The sequence below is a fragment of the Ailuropoda melanoleuca genome, chromosome 9 (assembly GCF_002007445.2).
Source record: "Ailuropoda melanoleuca isolate Jingjing chromosome 9, ASM200744v2, whole genome shotgun sequence".
Taxonomy (NCBI): domain Eukaryota; kingdom Metazoa; phylum Chordata; class Mammalia; order Carnivora; family Ursidae; genus Ailuropoda; species Ailuropoda melanoleuca.
The window spans coordinates 1,818,589-1,846,047 of record NC_048226.1 but is presented as its reverse complement, the minus strand read 5'-3'; the positions used below and the strand labels follow the sequence as shown (position 1 = coordinate 1,846,047).

The 27,459-nt window shown below is 54.1% G+C and overlaps 1 protein-coding gene and 1 long non-coding RNA gene across 3 annotated transcripts in view; both read right to left on the bottom strand.

Moving 5' to 3' along the window:
• LOC117803850 (cell migration-inducing and hyaluronan-binding protein-like) overlaps window positions 1-27,459 on the bottom strand; it is a 103,920-nt gene that overhangs the window by 76,227 nt on the left and 234 nt on the right. The gene's annotated exons all lie outside the window — the stretch shown is intronic.
• LOC117803700 lies at window positions 1,608-27,459 on the bottom strand. Of its 2 annotated transcripts, XR_004627648.1 has the most exons (4): window positions 26,435-27,459; window positions 24,962-25,135; window positions 24,199-24,399; window positions 1,608-10,342 (listed from the first exon to the last, which is right to left on the bottom strand). It is a non-coding gene; the product is annotated as an uncharacterized LOC117803700 (long non-coding RNA). The 2 variants fall into 2 exon arrangements; XR_004627647.1 differs by lacking the exon at window positions 1,608-10,342 and having other exon boundaries at window positions 18,250-24,399.

Below are 27,459 nucleotides of genomic sequence, written 5' to 3'. Positions count from 1 at the left end.
ACCCGTCCTTCCAGGCCCACGGCAGACCCCCGGGGCGCTGCCGTCTCCCAGGGCCCTTGCACATTCTGCCTCGAGGCATGGGGTGTGGGGAAGGGTTGGTCAAGGACTCCACTAGGTGGTGACCTTGAGCCAGGTCTGGAAGGACGGGCCGGAGGGATGAGCAGAGGATCAGCGCGCTTCCCTGGGCTGGAGCACAGACAGACAACCGCAGGACGCCAGGCAGGGTTGGCCACAAGCCAGAGCGTGACCTTTCTGCTGCTATCAACTTTGATCAATAAACCTTTGCTGCTGTCAGAGAGGAAGCCAGGCACCAGAGGCACCCCAGCAAATGAAATATCCCCTCCCACCCGCTAGAAGGCCACAGGCTGGTGGCCATATAGTGTGGGAGACAAAGGATCAAATCTGCCTTTCAGAAAGATATCTGTAACTGATATAAAGTTAATTCATACTTTGACAACATCAAAAGTATTCCGAGTCGCTTAATTGAGAGTGCTGGCTCTGAAATCATCTGCCTGCATTCAAATCTGAAGCATGCTACCTGCTGTATCACCTTTAGCAAGTTACTTCACATTTCTGGTGTTTCAGGTTCCTGCTCTTAAAACAGCACTACTGCTCCTATCACAAGTGATGGTGACAATGGTGGTGACGGTGATGATGGTGATGACGATGATGGTGATGAGGACAGTGATGGTGATAGTGGTGTTGGTAGTGATGCTGGTGATGGTAGTGATGATGATGGTGATTGTGGTGATGGTGGTGATGGTGGTGGTGATGGTGGTGGTGGTGGTGGTGGTGATGGTGATGGTGGTGATGGTGGTGATGGTGATGATGGTGATGATGGTGATGATGGTGATGGTGGTGATGATGATGATGATGGTGGTGATGATGATGATGGTGGTGGTGATGGTGATGTTGATGTTGATGGTGGTGATGATGATGATGGTGATGATGGTGATGGGGGTGATGGGGGTGATGGGGGTGANTGGTGGTGATGGTGGTGGTGGTGATGGTGGTGGTGATGGTGGTGATGGTGGTGATGGTGATGGTGGTGATGGTGGTGATGGTGGTGATGATGATGATGGTGGTGATGTTGATGGTGGTGATGATGATGATGATGGTGATGGTGGTGATGGGGGTGATGGGGGTGATGGGGGTGATGGTGATGGGGGTGGTGGTGATGGTGGTGGTGGTGATGGTGGTGATGGTGATGATGGTGGTGATGGTGGTGATGGTGGTGATGGTGGTGATGGTGGTGATGGTGATGGTGGTGATGGTGGTGGTGATGGTGGTGATGGTGGTGGTGATGGTGGTGGTGATGGTGGTGGTGATGGTGGTGGTGATTGGTGGTGATGATGGTGGTGATGTGGTGATGACAGTGATAGTGGTGATGGTGGTGATGACAGTGGTGGTGGTGATGGTGGTGGTGGTGGTGATGATGGTGGTGGTGATGGTGGTGGTGATGGTGGTGATGATGGTGGTGATGATGGTGGTGATGATGCTGATGGTGGTGGTGATGGTGGTGGTGATGGTGGTGATGATGGTGGTGATGATGGTGGTGATGATGGTGGTGATGACAGTGATAGTGGTGATGGTGGTGATGATGGTGATGATGGTGATGATGGTGATGATGATGGTGATGGCTAATGTGTATCGAACACCTACTAAGCACCAGCTACTCCTGTGAGCGCACCTGCAGTAACGCACTGAACCCTCACCATGACCTTCTGAAGGAGGTGCTACATTGCTCCCATTTTACTAACCCCCTCTGGAACAGTGACCTGCTTCTGGTCACGGGGGGGGGTTAAGTAACTTGCTCAAGGTCAAGTGGGGATAGTTACAATTATTCTTAGTCTTCATATTCTGCCTTTATTTCCAAGAGACAACTGTCTTAGTAAAATTAACTACAATTAATCATGCATCATAAAGGGGAAAACGTGGCAGGGGCGTGAAGCACCAGGCCTTCTCTGATGCCCATCCTCCTGGGTCCGAGCATGAGTCTGGCACAGGCTTCCCCAAGCTTCACTCCACCTTGAACCAAGCCGTTGTTGGCACCTGCCCCCTCCCTTTCCACAACAGGCCACGTGAACCTCTCAAGATAAAGTGCGTGTGATTATTCCCAGGCCTAAGCTAAGTGTTTGGTAACAGCACGATTCGTCCCATATGTTTTCTTTGCCTAATAAATTAGACCTCACAATGTGCTCTCCCGCTGCATTAAACAAGACTTGACCAGACGCTCTTTATGACCATGTTTAACCGTAAATCTGGTTGGTCTGATTGGTGAGCCAAGCTTGCCCGTAGAAACACACGAGACTTCTCCCAACACAACCTGAAATAATGTCCCTGGGACTAGCCCTAACAACGGTGAGGACAAAAGCAATTCCCACTTCCTGAGTGTTTTATGAAGCTCTGTCCTTTGCACTTCACACGCCTTGCCTCAAGTAATCCACGGAACAGTCCCACGAGCAGGCTTGATGAGGTCCATTATACGGGGAGAAAAGTGAGGCTCAGCAAGGACAGGTATCTCGCACAAGGCCAGGCACCTGAAGAACGGCAGGGCTGGGACTTGAATCTAAGTCTCTGTCTCCAAAACCCATATTCTTCCACACCGGCCTGTAACACTAGCAGCCGGGCAACAGGAGTCTGCACGGATGACCCGGAGCTCTGACCAGTTAGCCTCAGACGCACACGCGGAGAAAAGCATTCGAGTGGCCCTCAGATACGGGCCACCCAGGAAATCTTCACCCTGCTAGATAGCACCCGCACTGCGGCTCACCGAAGCCGGCCACAAACACAGCACGTGTGAGAACAGGACACCGAGTGAAGTGAAAGTCTCCCTCACTGTGAGCTTCCAGGCACCGGGACATCGACTCTCTGGCACTCAGGGCCTCCACTCAGATGCTGCTGGAGCAACAAAGGTATTTGGGGACATGGTGTCTAAATCGGGTTCACAGAAAGTGTGACAGAAGATGAGATACTCATCACTGTCCATTCTGCACGGTGGCTCTGGCATGTCTACACCTGCCTGCGTCTGGAAGGGAGTGAAACCAGCCCCACAGAACAGTGCTCTGGGTGCCTGCAGTCCCTCGGGCACAAGCACAGACCATCAGCACCTGCCTTCTCCGTGACGCAGGGTCGCGTGCAGCAGGCTCTCCCCGGAACGAAACGGCCATTCATCCTGCCTCTCCCGATTTCCCCAGACGTGGTTAGTTCCTGTCCCCTTTGGGTTTTGAAGCCACCTGACACTCTCTTCTATCAGACGGTTTCTTGTGTTGAATTGTAATGACCTGTTCACTTCCCTGCCCCTTCCCCACAGGAGTATGAGCAGATCGGGGAAGAGGCCGTACCCTAGAATCCTGGTGCCCACCGTAGGGTCTAGTGTGCACTCCGTGTTCAGACAGGTTAATTGAACCCTAAGAAGGACAATGTCAAGGTGATGGGTAGGCTGATGGATAGATAGGTGAGTCAGGGGATGGAAGATGAGCAGGGAATATTTACCAGACACATTCCTTCCCAGGCTGGCTCCACACATGTTCATATCGTGAACTCCCTATTGCCGAGCATTCGGGAAATTTCCCATTTTTCATCGGTTATAAAAATTCTTATAAACGTGTTCTTGTGCTCTCCCCTGATCAGTTCTTGAAGATAAGGTCCTAGAAGTGAAACTCTTGGCTTTAATGTGGTGCCTGTTTTCAAAGCCTCTGCTATAGCGGTTCTCCCGCCAACCCCGCAGGAGGCCTCTCGAGCCCCTCGGCCGGCCGTGGCCAGCCCCTCCAGAGACATCGGTGACTCACCCCTGCATCTGCCTTCTCTGGCACTCACCTCCACCATCCGGCCCCCCAGGCACGGGGCACATCTTCCTTCTAGGACAGCCGCACGTGCTGTCGCTCAAGCCAATCCGTGACCATTCCCAGCAAGATCAATTCCACTCTAACTTGTCCTCCTCTGACTTTAAATTATCCCAGCATCTTGCTGGTTTCCTGACACGTGTCTTCCAGCTTCATTACAACCCGATAGCTCTTACTTCACAGAATCGCTTTTCTCTGGCCATAGAGAGATCCGAGCAGGTGCGACCGTCACTTCTGTCTCCGGGATCCGTGTTCTGCGTCGTTCTGCCTCCTCCGCACCGCGGTGTTTCCCTCTTGCCTGCCTCGTGACATTTCCACGGGCCTGGATTCGTTGGGTTTTGTCGCCCATCTTGGATAATGCCACTCCGTCCTGGCTCGCCAATCCCCAGGGACACACGGGCCCTCACAGAGGTGAGGCCATAGACCTCCACGACATCAGCACAACAGCAGGACACGGTCGGGAATTTGAGAGAAAGTATTAAATGAAGACCACCGGTGTGTGTGGGGGGGCAGGAGCTTCACGGCCACGGGACGGGCTCTATGCTCGCTGTGACGTCTCGGTGTCCACAAACACTCCCACTCATGACGACACAGGCGTGCTCTTGTCCTGGCGTCTGAGGCCCCCACGTTTGGATGCAAGCTGCATTTCCAGATGCATACTCCCTCTCCCTGCTCATACTCCCCCCCACCCCCATACTTCTGCACATGCTTCTCTTCCACCCCTGAAGCCTGGCGTCCCGGGCCCTGGTCTATGTGTCACTCATCCCTCACCACAGCCTCTGCACCTCTGCACCTGTTCCCAGCAAGGCCAGCCTGCCACCCAACCCTGTCCCCGAAAGCCCCAGCGCTTGGTGTTTCTGATCAACACTTGGCGTTGGTCACCACCCCTCCGCGGGCAGGCTTCCCGCGCTGAACTGAAGCTCTTCTGTGTCAAACGAACACGCCAGGACTTGGTTCTCCACGTGGGTATGGCCTTACCCTGAAGGGACTGGGGCCTCTCTCTCTGGTCATTTCTCAGGGAGTGTCCTCAAAGCCCGAGACACATTCTTGAGACTATTCTTAAAGGTGGCACATTTTTATCCCTCTTAGGATTTGATTCCTGGAAATGCCTGAGGTCGCGTGAAAATGGACCCGACGGCATAACACGGAACACAAGGAGTGAGGGGACCCTAGCACTCAGACACTAATTCTCTCCTGGCACTTAGCGGGCAGTTCCAAAGAGCCTTGCAAACTGTCTCAGGCAGCCGTCTACAAGAGCAGCTCATGTCACCGCTGCTGTTCCCCAGCCCCCAGGTTCGCTGTATGAAAAAGACGGAGTCCCGTAAGTATGCAGGGAAGAAACAGTCAAATACGTACATCCACTCCCACTCGCCCTTTCTCGGCTCCTGGAAGATGCTGTTCTCTTGGCCATCCCTCGTCGTGGGGAGACCTCTTTCCCCCCCGTGACCCTTTACCTTGGGCTTCCCCCCAGAAGAATAGTCTTCAAAATCGGGATTCAGACACCCCGTGGACATAGTCTCGGGGGCTCTACGACAGAAGCATGTCCCCGATCACCGGGATGAGTGCCGTCTAGTGAAGTGCTACCCGCAAGTTCAGAGCCCACGTTCACATGAGTGAGTACCTGGGACTAAGTCAAGGTCAATAACGTCTCAGTGCCCTCTAAAAAGTGCTCACAGAAAACAGAATAAGTGGGAGAAGCACCAAATCATCACACGATACATATGGGTATGGACATGCCAATCTCCCCCAAAAAATGTTTTGCAGGATAATTCTGGTTGCTAGAATTATCTTTACAGACCTCATCTTAGCCCACGCCAACATTCGATTGTTAATTAGCAGTTAAGTACATACACAGTGGAGAATATTCTATTAACCAGCATTTGACTTTTTTTTTTGTTCAGAAATCAGATATGGGCGATCTCCTTTTATAGCAACAAGCTTAATAAAAGAAAGGGTTAGTGGCTCAAAACCACTTCAGTGAGAAAAAGTGGGGAAAAGTGATCCCTGATAGCTCAAACAAAGGTCCTTTATACACAAAATCAACTCCCTGGCGAATGAACTCTGAGACACAGAGATAAAGGTTCTCCGCATCAGAGCCCAACGCCGGCGGTTTAGAGGTGGCACACGGAGTTAACGCCGATCATTGGAATTCCATGCGTGCTGGAGTTCTGTTTGCATATCACCTGTAAATTTGTTTTAGATTTAGAGTGACATCAGAACTCTAAGCTGAAGGCATCTATGCCTGGTGTGATGTCTGTCCACATTTAAAAAACATAATAGTAAAGGTAATTCGAGCCAACACTGGACATCCCTGAGAATGTCTTCCCTAAAAGGGGCCTGTACCTTACTGAAGCAAAAGCAACCCTGCTCCAGACTCCCTGACCACGCTGGAACCACCGGAGGAAAGGCGGCCACAGCTCACAGGCAAACGGGCCCTTTAAACGCCTAAGCCAGGGCTGGGCAGGGACTCCAGCATGGGGGGAGCCTGTGTATGAAAAGAAGGTCTGCTTGTTTGCATGTCTGCTTTGTAAATATTGTCCCGGGCTGGGCAGGAAGGGGCAGGTTTAAAAACACCCATAATCATCTTCTTCTGTGTGTTGCTTTTGCTCGGACCCGACTCACAGAATGTGGCCAGCCTTTAGCGGTCTGGCTGGGGAAGAAAGCAGGCCTGGTCCTCCCTAGTGGACGGGGTCTCCAAGCCACAACCGGTTCCGGCAGGGGACGGAGCGTGTTCTATGGGCTGGTGCGGGGTCAGTCTGCCTCTCCTGCCTCCCTGGGCGCCGACACAGAGATCGGGGTCCTGGTGCTGGCTTTCGTGCCCAAACGGGAAAGTGCCAGTCCAGGGTACCACGACACTCAGCCCCCACGCGACCTGCCCCTCGCCCTGCTTCTGCAAATTCAGGCCTGGGCCACCTCCCACACAGACATGAATTGAAACCTTTCCGAAAACAACAAAAGCCACATTGAAAACCTATCCCCTCCCCGCCATGGCCCGTGACCCTTTTGCTTGTCACCTGCTTTAGGTATGATGACAAGAACTCTGGTCTCAGCTTATCAACCAGACAGAAGACATTGGTTTTATCACAAAGAGAAGATTCATTTGCTTGGATGTCAGAGTCTTTCCCAGAACTTTGAACATTTTCACGTAATGTGAAGGAAGCCCCGTCAACCCTTAGGGAAGACACGTAGGCTTCCAGCAAGTCTAGTCCCAGGTAGGCCCCTGCCCTCAGAGGTCAGAAGCAATGGGCCAGCGTCCTCACCTGGGTGTCAGCCCTGGAAGGGCCCAGAGATGATCCAGGCCAGCCTTCTTGTTTCATAGGTAGGGAGACTGAGGCTCCGACGTGTCACGTGTCTCGGGTCACACGGCTACTTAGTGCTCCCGCCCCCTGTCCCAGAAGACTTTCCACCACGTGACAATCCCGTCCACACATGCTCTCAGGCTGTGCAGAAATCCTTTACAAACAGGGCACCCAAAAGGCACCATCTTCTTTGGCAGCTTGTTTGTCTTTGGCTCTTTGAGGCCACAGACGCCACCTGCCCACCACTGAGAACCAGTCGGAGGTGGTGCAGAGACCCGGGTGCCGGCATCACCACCGCCACGACCCCGCGGGTTAGCTGCGTATCTTTGGGCCACGTGCTTGACTTCTTTGGGGCTCCTTTGTCCTGTCTGGGTAACCCGGCTGGCCCAGAAGCAGCCTCAGAGCTGCCGAGTGAGCTCGGTGACACAGTGAACGAGACCCTGACCGTGGTGCTGGGCACAAGGGGCAGATCGTTATCACCACACCCCCGTCACCTTCACCGCTCCTCCCCGGCGCCAGGAGACTTCCCGTTACAATAGCTTGCTTCTGTAAGAGTCTTCTTTGGGGGGGAGGTGCTGGTTCTCATAAACCCTAAAACCAACCCTTCATTGTTTGGCATTTCTGAGTCCAGTGCCTGAAAGTCTGGGTCAAAATGGAACCGAATACCCCACACAGCTCTCAGGAGGACGGAGCCCCGGCCTTGTCGTTCAACAGCTGCGTGCAGGAGCCCACACCTTGGAAGGATGCACCCTGGCCCCGGAAAGGAATTCTGCTGAACTGCTCACATGCGGGTGGACCCCAGGGGGCGCGAAACCTGGTGCACACCCGCCGTCTTGCACACCCGTCTCTGTGCCCCGCGGTGATGGCGGGAACCCTCCACGAGGAAGTGCAGGTGCACACAGGACAGGCGGGGCAGTTTGAGACTGGGCGCCAGCCTCCCCTTGTCACTGAGGGTCCCCGGGAGACGTCAGGGAGAGCCACGGTGTTTAGAGGCCACTTGGCATGAGAAGATGTGTGCCCTTGTCCTGCCACGTGGCTTTGTCCTCCTGCCATGACCACAAGGGACTCAGAGCGGGCCGGAATGCTGGCCTTCCGTGGAAGGATGGAGAAGCCCAACAAGGGGCCATAGCTGAGAAGCAACAACTCCTGCCCACAGGCGCTCTTCAAGCTAAAATCACGGTGGGAGGAGAGGAAACATGAAACTGGCCTCTGCTGTCCTGCTCTGGGACCCACGCATGACCCTGTCTTCCCATCGACATGTTTAGGATGTAAAAGTCCGTTAAAATAGTTACAGACTCGAAGTCAAACTCATTCCAAGGGGACAACCTTTACCTGATGGCAGACAGCCCAGGTCCACGGGCAGAAAACACGCAGACAGAACAGGTGGGCCGTGAGTGCCCCGGAAGGGCACCTCCCCGGGCCGATGCATCCCCAACAACACAGACTGGCAAGCCGGGAGCGCGTCCCCGTGCCAGGAGCAAGGGGCCCCTGCCTCCAAGCATATGCAGTCCCTGCCGGGCGCCACGCAGAGCCCCGAGTGAAAGGGAAGGTCGCTCATTTCCAACTTGTTCCGCCAGTTCCGTTCCCAGACCGCCGCGGCGGCTCTCCCAGAAGGTCCCGCTCAGCCTCGCCGCCGAGGGAGCCTCACCACTCCTTCACAAAGGCAGGAGGTGCTCCGTCGTCACACAGGTAAGAAAGCTCGGGCCGAGAGAAGTTCAGTGGGCAGCCCAGGTTCACACAGCAAGCCAGTGGCTGAATCTCAAACCCAGGACCTCTGACTTCAAACCCATTTGCTCTCCTGACCACATCATGGCCTGGACGTCGAACATGCTAGAAACCGTCCAGGACACATACCCAACAAGTAGATTGATTCCAGCCACTCAAAGATGCAGGGAAAAGCAGCAGGAACTGACCCCGAATTGCAGGAAAGTGATGTCACCGCTCCTGCCAGCCCACGCCCAGTGGTCATTATTTTAAAAGCAATGAGACTATCCATTAAAGCTGGCGCTGGAGCCGTGCCCCGGTCAACATCCGGGAGTGTGGGCAGGCCCCAGGCAGATCCTCTGGGGGCTGCATTGCTGGCATTGTGGGTGAGGGCTGGGGCCTTGGCTGCTGGGACCTGCCCGCCCACACCCGGCTGAGGGCAAGAGCATCAGGAAGCATGAACGGGGCAACAGGGCTTTCTTCGGGCTCTGGAACCTGCCCTACAGCAGCTGAGGCCTTGAGCCGCCTTGGAGACATGGAGGGGACATGTGCAGCATGCCCCCTCCCCACCGGAGGCCCTTCCCTCCTGGGTACTCCCACTCCTGGGTGCCGGCCTGCCCTGTTTCTGCACTCAGGGGATGGATGGCCAAGCAGCCCAAGGAAGTTCACTGGTGACTGGGATGCCACTGAGATTAATGCAAGTACCAGGACGTGTCTGCAGAATTAGGATTCCAATAAATAAGCAATGCAATGTGTCACCAAGCAAGTACATTCAAGTACTGACGAAGCCATTCTGTCAAAGGTGGGTGTGGTGGGTGGGTCACTAATATGGCCTCACTCCCCTCGCCCTTCCCTCTTCCTCCCACGTCCATGTTCTTTGCCATGTGGCTTTGCAGCTTCTTCTCTCAACAGGTAGACTAGAAACCCCCTCCCCTTGCACGTGGACTGGCCTTGCTTTGGCCAAAAGAACGAGGCAGAAGGGAGGGCGTGCTATTGAGTTTTGAGATCCGTGCGCAGGTTCCCTCACTCCCACTGAACCGTATCAGTCACCTGGAGAACACACCTAGGTTAGTCTGCTCAATGCTGAGAGTCACGCGGTCCAGTCACCGTCATCCTCTCAGTAGAAAGTCAGCCAGTGGGGACCCCCTACGCCAGCCAGCCTCCAGCCATTCCGCAACTGAATATAGACTCAAGAGCATGCCAACATCGGCCAAGCCTCTGCGGACCTGCAGAGCCAGCCGGCCCATCCATCCAACGATAGTACAGGTTCCTGTTGGAAACCACTGGCTTGGGGATACTCTGTTACACAGCACAACTTGCTGATACATTGGAGAAAGAGGGTTAGGGAACTCTTCACACAGAAAGCGGGGGTGGGGGGGAGTGATGCCTGTGCAGGGTCAGGACGGTCGTTTGCTGGCTATTTGGGCAGCAAAGAAAGGATCTGCAACAGGAAGATGGTGAACAGCACATCGTGTATCAGAACGCCGACAAGGCCTAAAATGAAGGGGAAAAGCAGGTGGACAAGAAGCCGGAGAGACAGGTACGGCCCACCTCCGGCCGGCCCCGTGCGCCAGGCTGAGCGGCTGCCCCAGCAGGTCCCAAACCTCTCGGTCGACAGCTTTACCTCGTAACAGGTTTTTGGAAAGTTAAAAGAAGGGGTTAAACTCAATGTTTCTGGTTCTACACCAAAGGCTGAACTATTTCACCTACGATCAGAAACAGTAGAAACGTCGATTCCCTTGCCAATCTTTTCGGAATGTGAACGTCCTCTGTAGCCCCGATACACGGTAAGGTTTTTGAAAACATGGTTTGTAGAGACTGGTCAAGAGTGTGACTCTAACACGTATTTGATGAACACGAAAGCCTGGGATTAGGAAGAAGTCCTAAAGTAAGCGGGTGTTCAAGTCAAGGTTTTCCCAGGACTTTAGTAAACAGAGACAAGAGCGGTTCGAAAGGAGCTGCCACCAAGGGGTGCCCGGCTGGCTGAGGCGGGGGAACGAGCGACTCCTGGCCTCGGGCTCGTGAGTTCAAGCCCCATGTTGGGTGCGGGGGAGGAAAAAAAAGAAAAAAGCTATTTATGTATTTTTTAAATTTTTTAAAAATTACAAAATAAAAGGAGTTGCTACAAGCAGCGTGAAGCTCTCTCCTATGGGAGGACATAGACAAGCCAGCTGCGTGCAGCCACGGTTCGTTCACTCACTCATTCCACACAGGCAGCAGACACGGACCCGGCCAGATCCTGCAATGTCCTCGGGATCGATCACCAAATAAAACGGGAGCCCTGCTCTGCCAGCAGCCCCGCCGGCAGCCCAGGCAGAGGGGAAGGGCCATGCAGCCTCCCCGCGCCGCACAACTCACGGGGTCTGCAGTGATAGAGGCCTCTGGGAGCACGCAGCATGGGGCGTGATCTCAGCTGCCCCTTCGCTTGGGCTCAGAACAATTTCCGTGCTCTCTGTGAACAACATTTTGCATCAACGCCCATTTGGTGGGAGAGCTGGCACCTGACACTTAGAATGGTGACACCCCCCTGGACCGGGCCTCCCTAGTCTGCACCACGCGTGGGAGCCCCCGGGGGGGCGGTCTCCCTCAGGCCTGGACTCACATGCATCTTGGGGGGGGGGGAGAACGAGCTAGCTCCCCTCCCTACCCAGTGCTGCACGGCGGCTTCCACAGCTCGCATGGCGGCTGGCGGCCCAGCGTGCCGCCGGGCTGATCCTATTTGGCCGAGGTCTTAGGCTCTGCAGGGCCTTGGAGACACGGCCAGGCCTGGCCCACAGAGAAGGGGTCTCTGAAGTCCGCCCAGATGGCCAGATAAGTGTGTGGCCGAATTCCTGCCATGCTAGCCTTATCGCATTCCTGTCATCTCCCGCACTGGGAACTGGATCGACAGAACTCTACCGGCAGCACAAATGGACGGATAAAGGAAACTTGTTTGATACAGGGCGTCTGGACATCAGGGTGGTAGGCGGTAGGGACAACCAAGGGACAGCGTCTCTGAGCACCATGCACCGAAATGAGGGCCAGGCAGGTCGTGGGGCTTCCAAGTCCATCCACAGGACCGACAGCAAACCCTACAGCGGCATTTGGAAAGAAGGAACCACAGGGCAAATGAGCTACCCGGGTTGGACCGTATGGCAATATTTCATGCATTTGGCAAAATAACAAAAAAAGGAAGACAGGGAGTGAGACCTGCACAGATTTGTAAAGAGCTCAGGGACATTGATAAAAAGGAGAAATACCTTGTTGCATAAGCGTGGTATGAACAGACAGTTCCCAAAAGAGACAAATGACTCATGAGACAGATGCAGGGGACGAGCTTGGACTTCAGCAGCAAGCAGAAACACGAACATTTCACCTATTAAAATGATCGTTAAAGTCCTCATACAGACCTACCACTGGTCAAAGTGCAGGTGGTCCTGTTAATGGAGATTGATCTCTAGAGGCCACATGGATAAAGGACCGTGGAAGTGTCCATATACCTCGACCCACTTAAGTCCAGCTTCTGGAATGTTTCCTCCGGCAAAACTAATTCAGGGGCACCTGGGTGGCTCAGGTCATGATCCCAGGGTCCTGGGATCAAGCCCCGCATCAGGCTTTCTGCTCAGTGGGAGCCTGTTTCTCCTTCTCCCTGCCACTCCCCCTGCTTAAACTCTCTCTCTGTGTCAAATAAATAAAGTCAAATAAAGTCTTAAAAAAAAAAACGAGTAAAAATTTAGAAACGAATTGGATATCCTCTTACAGGAATTAAAATGATGGTGGTGAGAAGGAGGTGAAAACTTTTGACTTGCTTCTGTGCGCGATAAAATTCTCAGTACGTAAACACACACAGTGATAAAAAAAAATTAAAAACTAGAAAAATCTTCACCAAAATTCTTACAGTGACTAACTTAGGGGATGGAACTGTGGTATTTTTTTCCTTTTCTCTACTTTCCAAGGGATAAAGGAATATAGTTACATGGCCATATTACTTACAGAACACACACCCCACACGCCCAGGACGCTGCGGGTGTCCCCGTGGCACTAGGCAACATTGATAGTGACAGTGGCCTGTCTGCATCACGCAGAGAACGTATAGCGATCTCAGGCTGCATTCAAATGGACATCGTACCCTGTGCATAATCATCTGGGTTTGTAAGCACTTGCACTTCTCAGCTCCTGACAACCACAGGCAGCTGTCCTCTACTCCCTTAGGCAGCCCCAGCCAACCTCACTACCCCGGGGCCATGAAGAGCCACTGGGCTCTTCTCAGGCCTTGTCTTTACTAGACTTGCCTGGGCACCTCTCATTCTAAACCTCTCTCTCTCTCGCCGCGCTTGGCTCGTCCGTCCACTCTGGCCGTCCCGAGCTGCTGGGAGCTCCTGTAATGACCCAGATTGTCTGATCTCCCTTTGTCCAAAGGGCCCATCTCTGTTAACAGACAAATCCTCAGTACGACTCGTAGGGTTCAAATCAAGCATGACGTCCCCTGGGGAATAATGGAGTTCTCACTCCTCTCCCCCCTTCCTTGTGCAGACACTGAATACACTAGTATTCCCATTTGTTCATATGGCTGCCCCCGCGACCTCAAATTGTTACATAGGAGAACGAACGATTGGGTTGGGCATGCTTTGTGTCTTGTGTGGGCTGGTTGCTCGGGCAGTGTTGGCTGAATGAACTGGTTCAGCAAATGCGATGGCTCCTGGCTTCAAGCCCCGTATCCTTTTCAGTGAACGGCTCAGACTGATGAATGCATTGGTGGCTTATCACACACGTAAGTGGGACACAGAGCGTGCACCAAGTCTCCTGAAAAGACCATGTAGCCCAGGATACCTCCAGTCAGCTCGTTCATTTCCTGGCAGGCTCCTTTCCTGGACATCTGGGGTTTCAGGTTCTCCATCAGGGCACCATCCGGGGTGAAAACAGGACCCAGCGAGGGTGTGCATTAGTGGCCCCGAATTCGGCTGCCGTCCTCTCCACTTACGGAGAACTCTGCAGGGTCGAGTGCCATCGGCGAAGAGAGGCGAACGCAAATCTCCACAGAAAATCCTTCCTAATCTCTTTATGGAAATGCTTTCTGGTTTGTACCAGACGGCAAATTGCAAAATGGGACAGAAGCAATTTTGTACCTTATCCTCAGGGAGAGATAATCACTTAACACTCCAAGCATAAAAGTAATTGCTTTTTAAAAAGCAAGGGGTGTAGAAATGACAAGTTTGTAAACGTGTCCTTATTTCGTGCAAGGTGGGAAGAGGGATCAGCTTCCGGCTGCCTGTGCGGGACAAGGAGCCACTGTGCTCGCTCCAGGCCCTCGGGGAAACCGCAGGAGAGCAAAGGTGAAATGCCTAACGGTCTCTGCTCCAGGTGACAGCACCACTCCAATCCCCCCAACCCAGGACACATGTGGTCATATGGCAACCCCAACACAAAGGCACGAAGGTAATGAAGATTTGACATGAGCTTTCTGCGCCGACTCAGAGTGACGCTGGTGTTCGCAGAACCGCGATGAGATGAGCACCACGTAAGGCTCTGGAAGGCAGTGCCCAGCTGCACTGAGGGTCCTGTTTTCACCCCAGCCCACGGCTCTGGACTTGGCCCGCGGCTCCCACAGCACCTGCCCCTCCAGGAAAGCAGGGGGCGCGGCAGACAAAGGCGCCTGGCAGAGCTGCTGACTCTGTGCCCCTCTTGTGTGCTGGCTTGTAAATGCACTGAGAAGGGCTTCGGGAATAAAAACACGTCGACTTTGTTGAACCCACCTTGTCCCAAAAGTATTTGACCTTAGAACGCCTATGACCAGCCCAAGGAAGCGGTGCTCCAGAGAAATGGTTGTAGGAAAGGCTCCTCTAAGCTTAGTTTTCAAAACCATAATCAGTGATAAACTGTTCTAATCTCATGGGGAGTCCTGCCTGTGGGAGCACGCACAGCTGCCCTTTCGGGGGGGTCAGAGAAGACCCCCATGGCTAAAGCTGCATCAGGGGCTGCTGGCAACGGGGGAGCATCCTGGTGACAAGTGGATAAGGCGCTTTTAGGATATCTGCCCGTACACACCCACAACGATGACATGCCTCCCTATGGCCCCGAAGTTTGGAGAACAGGAGTGGAACCCCGTCCTCCATGAAGGCACACTGGTCTGCGGGCTGCCCAGCCAGGATGGGCCAGCAGCCATGCCCTGCAGATGTCCTGGTCACAGGGCCCTGCCCCAACCCACACGGCCCTCCAAACTGCGGCTCCCACGCTTGCTTCCAGTGGGACGCCCTGAGCCAGGGCATGGAGACTCTGGGAAGTCTGCTTTTGACACCTTTAAAGTTTGCATTTGCATTGGAAGTGAGAGCAGATTCCTAACCCACTTCCTGTTCTGCTTCCTACCAGCAGCCCTGCCGTGCGGCACGGCGGTTCAGCTGCTGAGCGAGACAGCTCCTTCTGGAAGCCTGGTGGGGCCCGTGCTGGCCGTGTGACCCTGACACGCCATGCAATCCCTCCAAGTCCTCGCCGACGGGGGAGACGGAATAAAGGTCGTACTCGCTGTGGGCCTGATGCGGGGTGCGAGGGAGCGAGCGTGTGGAGAGCACCTCTAAGGGCAAGCGCTATACAGCGGGGGGAGGGGACTCAGGAGGGCCTCTCCAAACAGCAGTCACTCCCAAACGTGCGTTAGGCACCAGCTCCGCTCTGGAGATGCAGGTGGGCCCCGTTCCTGCTCCCACGACACGCAGAGGTGGGCATCCTCCACGGCTCGCTGCCCCCTCCGCAGGCAGCTTCTGGAGCACCTCCGGGCCACGGGGAGGGTGGCGACTGAGAAAGTCCGACAAAGTTTTAAAGTTTGCAAACTCACCCGGAAGTCACAGTTGGCCTCCTGCACTTGAAATGTCTGCTGATTCAATGGAGCGTGTGGGCAAATGCAGGAGACATGCCATCTGTATACCTACCACAGACCCGGCCACGGCTCTAAGGAGTTTGCTGTGCGTTATTTCACTATTGGTGGCTCCTCTCAGAAAAATACAGTTGTCCCATTTTAGGGGCTGAATAAGCAACTAAGGCACAGAGAGGTGGAGTAACTTGTCAGAAGTCACACAGCAAATCATTGGGGGTAGCAGGTCTATGGGGTTCCAAAAGCCCATGCCCCTTTCTGGTTCATTCCACCAGCTCTCCTAGTCTATAAACTCAAGAAAATATAAACTAAATAAGCCTTTAAAAATGATGAAGGACGATGGGAAACCTTTTATTTTGGAGTCAGCAAAATCTACGGGAATTTTCCCTGAAATACCTTCTCCGCATTCCTCTCTGTCTGGGTAGAACCATCCTGGCGATCGTGGGGAGCTGAGCTGAGACTCACGCTGCTGTTGAATGGCAGAGCCCAGGCCTTGGTGGCCCCTCTCTTCTCTGGCCATGTGTGGGGCACTCCCAGGTTTACTCTAGGACAACATCCAGCTCCGGGCACCCGGGTGACCCTCAGGGGATATTTGTGGGTGGATTTCATTCCCGAAATCCCCTGAATGTCTCATCACAAACACAGTGAGGAGAAGGGAGGGGGCAAGGGAAGGTCACACACCAGACAGCATTCGGTTTGCATCAACCAGTGAAGCTTCTCCAAAACTTAACCTGGATCAGCGTCCTCCACGAAAGTGAACCTCTCGTGAAAATTCTATCCCTGTGCCCCTCATCCCTTGCCCCACCTGTGCCGCGGGTCAGACTGACAAGGCAGTGAGGGATTTGCCCGAGAATCTGTGAAGAATCAGGTAGGTGCTTCCAGAAATCAGCACAAAAGCTGCAGGACAAAGGCACGTACCCTGTTGACCCCACACTGAGACCGAACAGTCTGGAAGGATATCGGTAGACAAGGCGCTGGGTTATAAGTCTTTGAAAAACACCCTCAAATCCTTCGAGTGCTACCTGCAGAGGGACTGGGCCCTGTACCAGCAGTGACTGGGCTGCAAACCCCTGAAATATTTCCAGCTTAATGTCCTCCCTCGTGGCCTCCAAGCCCTGTTGGCTGGGCACCAAAAACTCACCTTGGGCCATCTACTTTTCCTCCTTGTTGGGCCCTGCCAGCCACACTCCTCCAGGGAGAGCGGGCATCCTGGAATCTTGCTGCCAAGAACACCACCCTCAGGACCGAGGAGCACAAACCCAACCCAAGCCACCTGCCACCAAGAACAAGAGCCCAAGGTCCCCCTGGTGACTCCACTCCTCCCCTCATCACGGTCGCCTCGGGGAAAGGCCGGGATCGCCACCCCAGCTGTTACAGACCATCCCCACTCCCCCCACCGTTATCATCTCCTTTCCAGGAACCCCTAGACCTCCCTCCAGGATCCTGCTTCCTGGATTCTCTGAACTTAGTTCAGACTATTCCTTCCTTCCTAACCCTTCTTTCTCTGGCCAGCAAACTGTGCTTTCCTTCGAGAACCAAACACCATGTCCTCCGTCCAGGAGTCTTGCCTGCTGGTCTCCTTCCCCAGTTCACCCCTTGCTTCCAGCACACACTGCAGGTCACAGAGTGTCTGTCTGTCTGTCTCCCCAGCTCGACCATGAGCTTCTCCATCACAGCGAGGTGCCGTGGAGCCATCTCTGAATCCCAACTTTCTGATCAAGAACCGGCAAATCAACAGTGAGCACTTTGGGGTTGAAATTACTCCCCAGCTGCTTTACTATGAATTACAATATTCCCACAAACATGCTTTCTCCAACTGGAAAACTCAAGCAACATCGGTCATTATTCAGAGCACGGGCGTTTGGATGCACACAGACCCAGGTCCCAGTTCCAACTCCATCACCTGCTAATGTCCCTGAGGCTGGCACCGTGGTTCAAGGCTCCTGAGTGAGCCCGGGTAGACCTCACGGAGTCTTCTCCATCCGACGCCTCGCTCAGAGCTGTCAGGGGGACCGGATGATTGCGCGGGGCCTGAGCTTAGGAAGTGCTCAGTAAGCACGGGGCTTAATGACAAGAATAACCAGAGGGCGGCGGAGTGCAGACCTTGGCACGGTGACCGGTAGGGCTCTGGGTTCATTCAGTGCCCAGAGCAGAATACACAAGGGTCCACATCGAATCTGTTCCTTCGGGAAATGTCTGCATTTGGGGGCCAGGGCTCAGATGCAGGACTCATGCGTTCCTATATTTAGTAAACGTTTAGTGCCTGCGATGTGCGGGCTTTGGGAATGCACAGAACAAGAACGTCTCTGCATCTGAGCCCAGGGGGGCCCTGTCCTAAAGGAAGAAATGCCACTTTCGGGGTGCCTGGGTGGCACAGGGGCACCTGGGTGGCACAGCGCTTAAGCAACTGCCTTTGGCTCAGGGCGTGATCCCGGCGTTCTGGGATCGAGCCCCACATCAGGCTCCTCCGCTATGAGCCTGCTTCTTCCTCTCCCACTCCCCCTGCTTGTGTTCCCTCTCTCATTGGCTGTCTCTCTCTCTGTCAAATAAATAAATAAAATCTTTTAAAAAAATGCCACTTTCTTGCAGTGAGATGAGGCCCTTTGGGAGGGAGGTTCCAGCCTCCTGTACCACGGCGCCCAGAATGGCCTGCAGAGGGCCGTGCACAAACCTGACACTCACCGCTCAGACTCTGCTCTGCTCCCCTGACCTGCGAGAGCTGGTGTCCCCAAATGACCCAGCCGAGCACAGACTCACGTGTGTGCCTATTACGCAAGATTCAATCAGAGCATCATTTTTTTAAAATATGTTAAAAATAGCTTCTTATTTGAAGTAACTGTTTGTGGGGATGTTCAAAGTAAAAATGAAATTCACTACATGGTCATTCTCAGAAAATCCCGGGAAATGTTTATATGTTAGCATTTGTAACCACATTACCCAATGATCTGAAAATTTAGAACAGATCCAAGCTCTCACCCAGCTACCTGGCTCGTGTACACACACAACCGCAATGTTGTGGTCGGAGGGACCGCTGAGCCGTTTAAAGCTAGGAAACACACACCACTGAGATCGCTGTGTCGTCTTCTTTTTTTAAAAATCATTTAAATGAGAAGAAATTCCTGCACAGAGAAGCTCCAAAGCCAAAATCCTACAGCTGCTTTCTCTTTTGCTACCAGGAATTGAATTGAGAAATCTGATGAACTCGGTCGCTTCTGAAGAAGTCAGAGGCACAGTGACACATCAGCCCAGACTGCAAAACATTCCAGCATGGGCCACCACAACTCCTTCCCTCTCTAAAAGCGAAAGGAAGCAAGCAAGAAGGAGAGACGGGCTTCGGGTCCCCCAGAAGTCTGGGACCCAGCTCATGCCCACCAGGGCGAGCCTGCACGGTGTTCACCGGGGTGAGGCTGGGGCCGGGGTGCAACATTTAAAAGAGCCCCAAACACGGAGTCATTACTATAAAGACTACGGCAATGCCCCGTTTCCAAAATCGAAATTCCTGCAGAAAATCCATAGTGAACCCAATATCCCCATTTTAAATAAAGACAGGATCAGCGTGACTGACTTTTTCCTTTTGCTTCCAGGGCCTATAGTTCTTTGTGTCTCCTGAGAGGCTGTAGAGCTGCACAGCCAGGAGAACCAGCTGGGGGAGGTGTGGGGCGGCTGCAGGAGAGAAAAGAAAGGAGCAAAGCACACTCACGGCTCAGCAATGTCCGTGAAAAACAACCTTTTGCTGAGTAACGCGGAAATGAATCTGAAACATATGGATTAAGTTTGTCCGAAAATAAACACAATTTTTAAAGGAAAGGAAAAGTACTTAGCCACTATGTTTGAGGTTTTCCTGAACCCAAACCTTTGGAAAATTAGCATATGAGTGAATTACTCAGTGCCTGTAACACAGTCAGCTTTGAAATAGGCTGCTCCCAAAACCACCAGTTTGCTTCAAAACATTTTTTTCCACGGTTTGCCCAAATCTGTTCCCCTACTCACTCGTCTTGAGGCTCAGTCCTGTGACTCTTTACAGGAAGGAGAAAGCTTTGCACACCCGCCGTCAGCCTGGGAGGCCGCAGAGCCCCTGGGACTGGGAGACTCTAGGGCACCAAGCTGGAAATAACTGCCCCTGCCCCACAGCAAGGACCAGAGCCTGGGAAGAAGGCAGGTGAGCCCTGGACTAGGAGCTGGACAGATGCCAAGGCGCCATCCTGCGCCAGCATTTACCCTCGGGCACCTGAGCCCTCATGGCCCACCAGCAGACACCACTGCCCCCCCAGGGAGTGGAAAGAGCCAGGCACGGCCTCTGCATCCAGTGGACATCTCAGGATCACCACCGGCCACCCCCGGACAGTTCCGTGGGATCCAGGGACCCAGGGTCTTTGGTCACCTGTGCCAAGAACTCAGGGCGACACAGGACTTGCTATGTCCAGCCCTAGCAAGCCGGGACAGGCTGAATCCCCATGGCTTGGGAGGCAAGTCCAAAGTTGAGGGTGTTCCAGGGTCTGGGGGATATGGTTGGAAGCAAAGACCTCTCTGGATGTGAGGCCAGATGCCCCCAGACAGTGAGGCTGCTGGTTGCCCACCAGCATGGCAGCCCTCCCTGACACCGCCAGGATCAGCAGGGCATTGGCCTGGCATGCAAGACGGGCCTCGGGCAACTGCGGCCGCCCACCCAGAGGGAAATGCCACCTGCTGCCTTTTCCCGCTGGAGCTCCTCACACAGGTGGAGGGGTCCTCTAAGTTCTCTTGTGTCACTTTGATCACCTTAAATCAGTCATATGATTTTGTTCTTAGAGTGGGTCTGTGCCCAAAAGGGGTTCTTCAGATCCCTAAGGACTAGGACCGCCCATTGGTGAGGGCGGGGTTCTCTTTGGGTGACGTCCCACTCAGAGCATTGATTTCCTCCTTTAGAGGAGCTCTGTGAGAAGCGAGCATGAGCCCCAGCTTGAACTGGAACCTTCCACCCCACCCGGAGTCAGGGGGGCTTTTCCATTTTTATTCTTCTGACTTACTGTCCCCGTTCAAACCCTACTTTCAAAAAACCTCCCACATTCTCACTGATGTAAAGTTGATACATTTGAAAGGAGGTAAGATCCTGGATACAACTGGTCAAGTCTTATACCCTGGAAATAAGCTGTTTCCTTTTTGCCAGCTTTTATAGAATCTGAAGAATCTTGGGAGAATACATTGATGGACAAGATTGGAAATAAAAAGCCCATTTCTTTGCAAGAAGTTCACGCCTCTCTTTGCCTGTGGGGCTGGTCAGCTTACGGCTTGAATCTTCTGATCCAGCACCTGTCACAGATCCTTGCCACTGATAATCCACATGCCCCACACTTGTTCCATAGTCACACACGGGATCATTCTGGCTTCATTTCACTGAAAATTGTTGACACAAAAACCAGCAAGACATCCAGAAGATGAAGGAGACATCGCAAGACAAGCCACAGTAATATGAAGCTGACACTATGGGTATGAGTGCCAAGGCAAAATGAAAATGATCTGAGGACGGAGCTTTTCAAACTGTGCTCCCTGGAACCCACAGAGCTCTGCGGAACCCCTCAGGGGCCTCATGATAAAAACCTACTTTCAGCCACAGGCACTTTTTATCTGGTTTGCAAATGAGAGTTAGGAAGATTTTTGTTGGAAAAAAAAATTTATGATTAAAGTGATTTAAAATCCCAAGTCTATACGACTAAAGGCACCAGCTGTTCAGAGGGACTGGCTCTCCTGCCAGGTGCCGCCCGAGGCCTGGGCAGGTGTGCGGCTTATGCACCTGGTGCGTAAGGAGGAGGTGAGGAGCCTCGTGCACGTGAGAGGTGGCAGGAGGTAAGAGGCTTGAGCCTGCCTGGGCTTCTGGATCTTTCCCTGTGGCCTCTTCTCTGTGTGCAACACCTCCTGAACTCCACTCCTCAAATCCCACCTTGGCCTCATGGAAAAATTCCTATAAACTCCTACTAATCCTTCCAGAAGCACCGTATGCCCCCTTCTTGGGGAAGCTTCCTGGGACGCCTTCCGGCTCCACCTGTCCCCAGCCGGCCCCCTGCCCGCTGCGCTTCCTGACCCACGTGTCACCGCCCCCATCGCACCACGTGGCAGCTTCAGCCGGAGGTGGCTACCCCCCCCCCGACCCTTGGCGCTGGAGGGCAGGGGCCATTTCTTTAATCCTGCCGCCCCCGCGGCTAACCCAGCGCCCGCGTGTGCAAGATGACCAGAACATCATCCTCATTTCTTTTCTGCCTCCAGATGTGGCGACGGATGACAGCGCAATTGCACACCTCCGTCTCGGGCTGACCCTCAGGCATCTGGGACGCTCGTCCCCACAGGAATGCCCCAGCGAGGGGGGCCGAGGAAGACCATGGAGGTTTGAATTTCATTTTTAGGTTAAAAAAAAAAGCTGTGATCCTCAGAGTCAAGGAAAGTTGTCTAAATGTAAACATGCATTCTCTGTGTCTGTGACCAGAGTGAGAGGAGACTCCCCAAGTGATCCCTTAATGCCAGCGAAATTGCATTCAGATGCCTCTGCCAGGCAAAGATGAACTGCCATTTGCACAACGGTCTTGCACTTAAAAGTAAGTCGGTTCTGAGAGCTGGAAAATTTATTATGACAGGGGAAAGGGGAACTCGAAGGGTTCACGATATTTAGTCTACTGATAAGACCGTTGAGGGGCAACAATAATTACGTCCAAGAATTTGAAGGGTCATTGTAAGGTCATTAGGAGGACACAGGCCAGCTGGACCGCATGCACTCAGGCACCAGAAACTGACTTAAAATACACCAAGAGCCGAGCAGGGTTATACCCCCTGGCCCCTCCCCAGGCGCTCAGGGGACCAGCAGCATCACGGGGAGCTGGTCGGAAACCAGGCCCTCAGGCCCCACCCCACCCCAGCCCGGACCGGCCAATCAGAGCTTGCGTCTTAACACGCTCCCCTGTGGCGCCTTTGCGTATTTGAGTAGATGGAACACTGGGCACTGCGCGTTCCTCCGTCCTGGGCCCTTGCCTTATAGCCAACGGCAGGTTCTCCTGACCCCAGACAGGACCAAACAGGGCAGCAGGCTCCGGGGGAAGGCCGCAGCCCTCCTGCCCCCTGCGATGTCCAGGATCAGGAGAGGCAGCAGTCTGGCACGGATCCCTTACATGGCAGAGGGAACAGCTTCCAGACGCGCCTTCTCCTAACAAGAATGTCTCACGGCTAAGCTCCTGTAGAGGGACCGCTCAGAGAAACACACAGGGTTTTCAAAAGCAGCTGTCTGGTCAAAGCACTTTAAGCCCAAGTTCTGTCTAAATCTGTCAAGTGGCTGCCCTTGCAGGGGATTCAAAGATAACACCTCAGCACTTTCCCAATGCAGGAGCCAGACTGTCGAGCTGGAAAGCTGGAAACCTCCTCCCAGGGAGTACCGGGGGTGGGGTGGCCGGCGGGCTCCCCAGGGCTCACCCACCTGCAGGGGCTGGGAAGGGGAGGGCGGACCTGTGTGCCCGGACCACACTGAGCCTGGAGAGGGGCCCATCGAGAACATCAGGGCAAGGGGAGAGGGGCAGCGCCTCGCTCTCTGGGTGGGGACGTGTGTTTCCTGGCACGGAGGGAACTAAGCAGAAAGCAAATGTATATTTGATGACATTTCTCTGCATGCAGCCTCTCTTCTGCAGAGCCAGGTTTGAACAGAGCCTGGCATGAGAGCAGACAGAGGCCAAGGAAAGGAGGGGGGATCTGACCAGAGAGGCTAGGACCGCCCCTGGAGGGAGTGGGTTGGGGCAGAGGTGCAGATACTGATCCGAGTCACGGCCAAAGCCACCAGAAGCCCGCCCAACTCAACAAAGTCCCCATGTGCAGGCTCCCGGGAAAGGAGGCTCAGGGCCCAAGGGAAACTGGTGGAAAAGGGACTCAGCACCGAGAAGTGTCCCTCTGTACCTATTACCACCCCTAACTTCTACTAACCTAACCAGATATAAGAGAGCAGGATATGCGACCCTTTCCTATTCACTGTTCAAAGGAAACCCAGTTGCTTCCACACAACAGGAAACATCCAGCACAAGGAGACAACTCACGAGATCGGCTATCTGGGTATCTGCTATCGTGTGGAAAGAGAGATGTTGCCGGATGACCGTTCACGGTTATGGGGTCTGGGGATGCAGCCCATACACACAACTCCGTTCCTCTTAAGAACCTGACCCACACACTCACATTTCTCTCTGGAGCTGTAACTACAAATGCATTCAGTCTACAATGCTTGCATTCTACAATGCTCGCCGCTCTGCTCAGGCCATAGAGGGGGGTACTCGAGCAGCGGGGTTCAGAGAAGACTGAGCATAACGGAACACACCCCTCTCATCCTGCTGGTCCTCCCCTGATCGCACTCTTGCCCTCTGACCGGCTTGTCCCAGAGACTCAGACGCTGCCGCAGGACACAGAGTGCCATGGGGACCCTGGAGAGCCCCCTGCTACCTCCGACGCCAGGCCCTCCCCCCACTAGCCCCCACTCCAAGGGTGTCCTGGAGCTCAGTTGTCTTCCTACCAGAAAGCGGTGTGTGCTGGAAACCGGAACCTGAGTGAAGTCAGGGGAGAGAGCCAGGGCTTCGAGCTCTACCAGGGTCCAGCCTCCTGCTCCAATCACACCACCGGGCAGATGAAACCCGCAGGAAGACTTCCAGCACCTGTGCCCTGCATCCTTGAGCTGCACGCCTTTCAGATGGAGGGAGCGAAGATGACTTCTAATCTGCTAAGGAAAAAAAAATAGATGAAAAAATCTAAGAGCGCTAGAATGTGAAACTGGCAGAAACATGCACATGTGTGCACATACACACTCTTTGGGGAAAAAAATTCTAAGTGTGAGATTGGGTCCGTTATAATTCCATAATCCAAACAGCATGGTATTAGTGATTTTCACCAGACAGAACCCCAAATGCGGAGCTGGAGGGAATCTTCAAATCCAGCTGGGACCAAGTAAGTGTCCAGGCAGAGCCGTGTCCTAGTGAGGATGGCACAGCCAAGCAGGGCTCCGCCGTGAGTGGATGTGCTGCCTCCTACATGGTGAGGGCCACACGTGGGCTTCTGAGACAAGGCGCCGCCCCGCGCAGCGAACCCTCGCTCCATCCTGCAACAATGCAGGAATGGGGACCATAGAGTCCACTCCCTCCAGACCCAAGAAAAATGCCCGCTCCCCTCCCCAGCAAAACAAGGAGGGCTTTTGGAAGACCCTGTATTCTTTTGAGAGAAGGCTCAGGAAGAATTAATCCTCAAATCGGGAGGGCAATGATAATATTTTGAAAACGACTTACTTTCTCTCTCTTCCAAGTGGCTCAGGTGAGAAGCACAGGTGCTGATCTGTGTCACAAAAATGCTCCCATTTATCTCTGAACACCATTTCTGTTGGCACCGTGATCAACTTCAGCACTCTCGTGACTTTCATCCCCAAGTTCTCCAACACGGACACAGAGCGGGAGACAGAGTCCCTGTCAAACAGTTGCTGGTTAGTGGGGAGAGCTGGGGCTTCAAAAGAAATGTACAGGTATGTTTGACAAATTTCTGTACACGCTACCATTCTAAGAGTGTTCTCTGTGCTCAGCGAGGGGCCAAGTGCTTTATATTGGGCCACTTAGTTCTCATTAGCAGCCCTGCCAGGGAGAGTGCGTGCTTCCATGGTATAGGGAATAGGCACTGAGCTCGAGTGACTTTCACAAAATCACACACCCTGCCTCAAAAAAAAAATGCTTGATTGTTTTTACTCTCCAGGTACCTCCAATAGTCACACAGAATCAGAACCTGGACATTCCTCGCAATTTTAAAATAGAGGAAGATACACACTTCGGTATGGATGCAGAGGGCAAAAAGAAGAGCCCCAGCCCATGCCGTTCCTTATCAGAGAAAGGAGAGGTGTAATTTGCACTGATGAATCCCTACAGGTTCTCCCCTCCCTGTTTCCAAGCAATCAACTTGAAAGAGCCTCAGCTGGGCTCAAGTGGAACCTTCGGAAGCTTCTTTAAGAGGGTTCTCCACGGTGGAGAAAACAATTAGGATCAGGAAACAGCATAGTTGCTTTTGCAAATGCATCCAAACATTCTCTATAACCTGTGCTATTGGATTCTTCTCCACCCTGTCTCTGTGACTCTGAAACTAATATGTCTTCCCACTACCAACTTCACTAAACCATGTAATAGACCTAACATGGCCCCACGCTGTGTACAGAAAGCAGTCTGAGCAGTCCCTAATAAGGTCTGGCACGATCTCACTGCCTCAGTCCGATGCTCAGGCGTCACACATTTGTAACACCTCCGAAGGGCCTCACCGTGCTACAGAAAAGCCAGGGACCCCCTCCCGCCACACACCATGCCAGAGATCCTGTGCGGAGCCCAGCTGCAAGTCGACCTAGGACCCAGTCACCAACCACAGGCTCCCTTTATTCGCCTGAGTGGTGCATGTAGCCTTGGGACAGGTTACAATGGGCTCTCGAAAACGAGCTGTCCCTCTCCTCCTGCCCTGAGCCCCAACACCGGGAGTCTGGGAACGCACGCGACTTCCCGAGACCCAGGGCCGCGGACCCGGAGTGGAGGAAGTGGCTGGGAGCTGTCCATGGTGGCGCCGCGCCTGGGCACGCAAAGCCGCCGGCTTCCAGCCCCCCGGCGCGCCCGGGATCCCTCTCCAGACCGCTGGAATGGAGAGACTCGCTCCCAGGCTCACCATCTCCGGGGTTGGGGCTGCAGCCAGGCACTGGCTCATACATCAAAAGATTACTTTGTAAAGAGAGTTCTCACCTGTGGGCAACGTTGGCTGCGCGGAGCAAGACTCAGGACCTCAAATCCGGCTGCTGGAGGCGCGCCTGGGACGGCCGTCGTGGTGTTCGACCCTTGGGGAACGGCGGCGGTCGCTGAGAGCTGAGAGTCTGCGGCTGAGGACCTCGGGCGCACTTTCTCAAGGGCACATGCGTGCCGCCGGGTCCATTCCAGGAGGTCTCTGGCCCTCGTTCCCAGAGCGGCGAGCTGCAGACCTGGCCACAGCCCTGGCTCGCACTCCGCCAGGTCTTCAACCTAATTTAACCCTTCTTGGAGCCGACGTCCCTTGCCAGGCACCACCGAACCCTCTCCCAGCAATGCCGGGTTTGGAGTCTCAGTCTAAACATCAACAGGGGCCGTCATGTCTTTTAATATTTCATTGCACCCCCCGCAACACACACACACCCCGCGCGCCCTGCGCCAGCACGACCCTGGGAGCCCAGCGCTACCCGGAGTGCCTGAGCCGCGGGCAACGGGAGGCGGAGGGAAACCAGAAGGAAGACCGTGCCGAGGCCCGAGCAGCAGGGCGCAGACCCGTTGCCCGGCGCACACCCACGAGCGCGCAGTGTGAGCCGCCTCCCCGTCTGCTGGACTCCGCGACCTGACCCTCAGGGCTGTCCCTCATCAGCCAGCCACTGTCCCGGGCGCAAGACTCCCCTTCCCTCAGCCACTGAGAAGGGGGGATATCTTCGAAAGCAAGCCCCCCCCACACACACTGCTGGCGCGCTCCGGGGACACCGGCGCCCCCGACACCTGCTGCTTGCAAAAGATCACACGATCTCGGAGAAATCTCCCAGAGGGCAGTGACAGGGGCGTGTGCCCCTCAACAGACGCCCGGACGGACCGACAGACTGACAGAGGCGGACCGCAGAGCATAGAGTAGACGGACTGACCGAAGCCGAAGCCGGGTAACGTTTTCCCGTCACCAGCGGAGGCGCCGGCCCCGCGTTCTTCCCTCCCCTCGCAGGCTCGGGCAGTCAGCGCAGCCTGGCGCGCCGGCCCGGCAC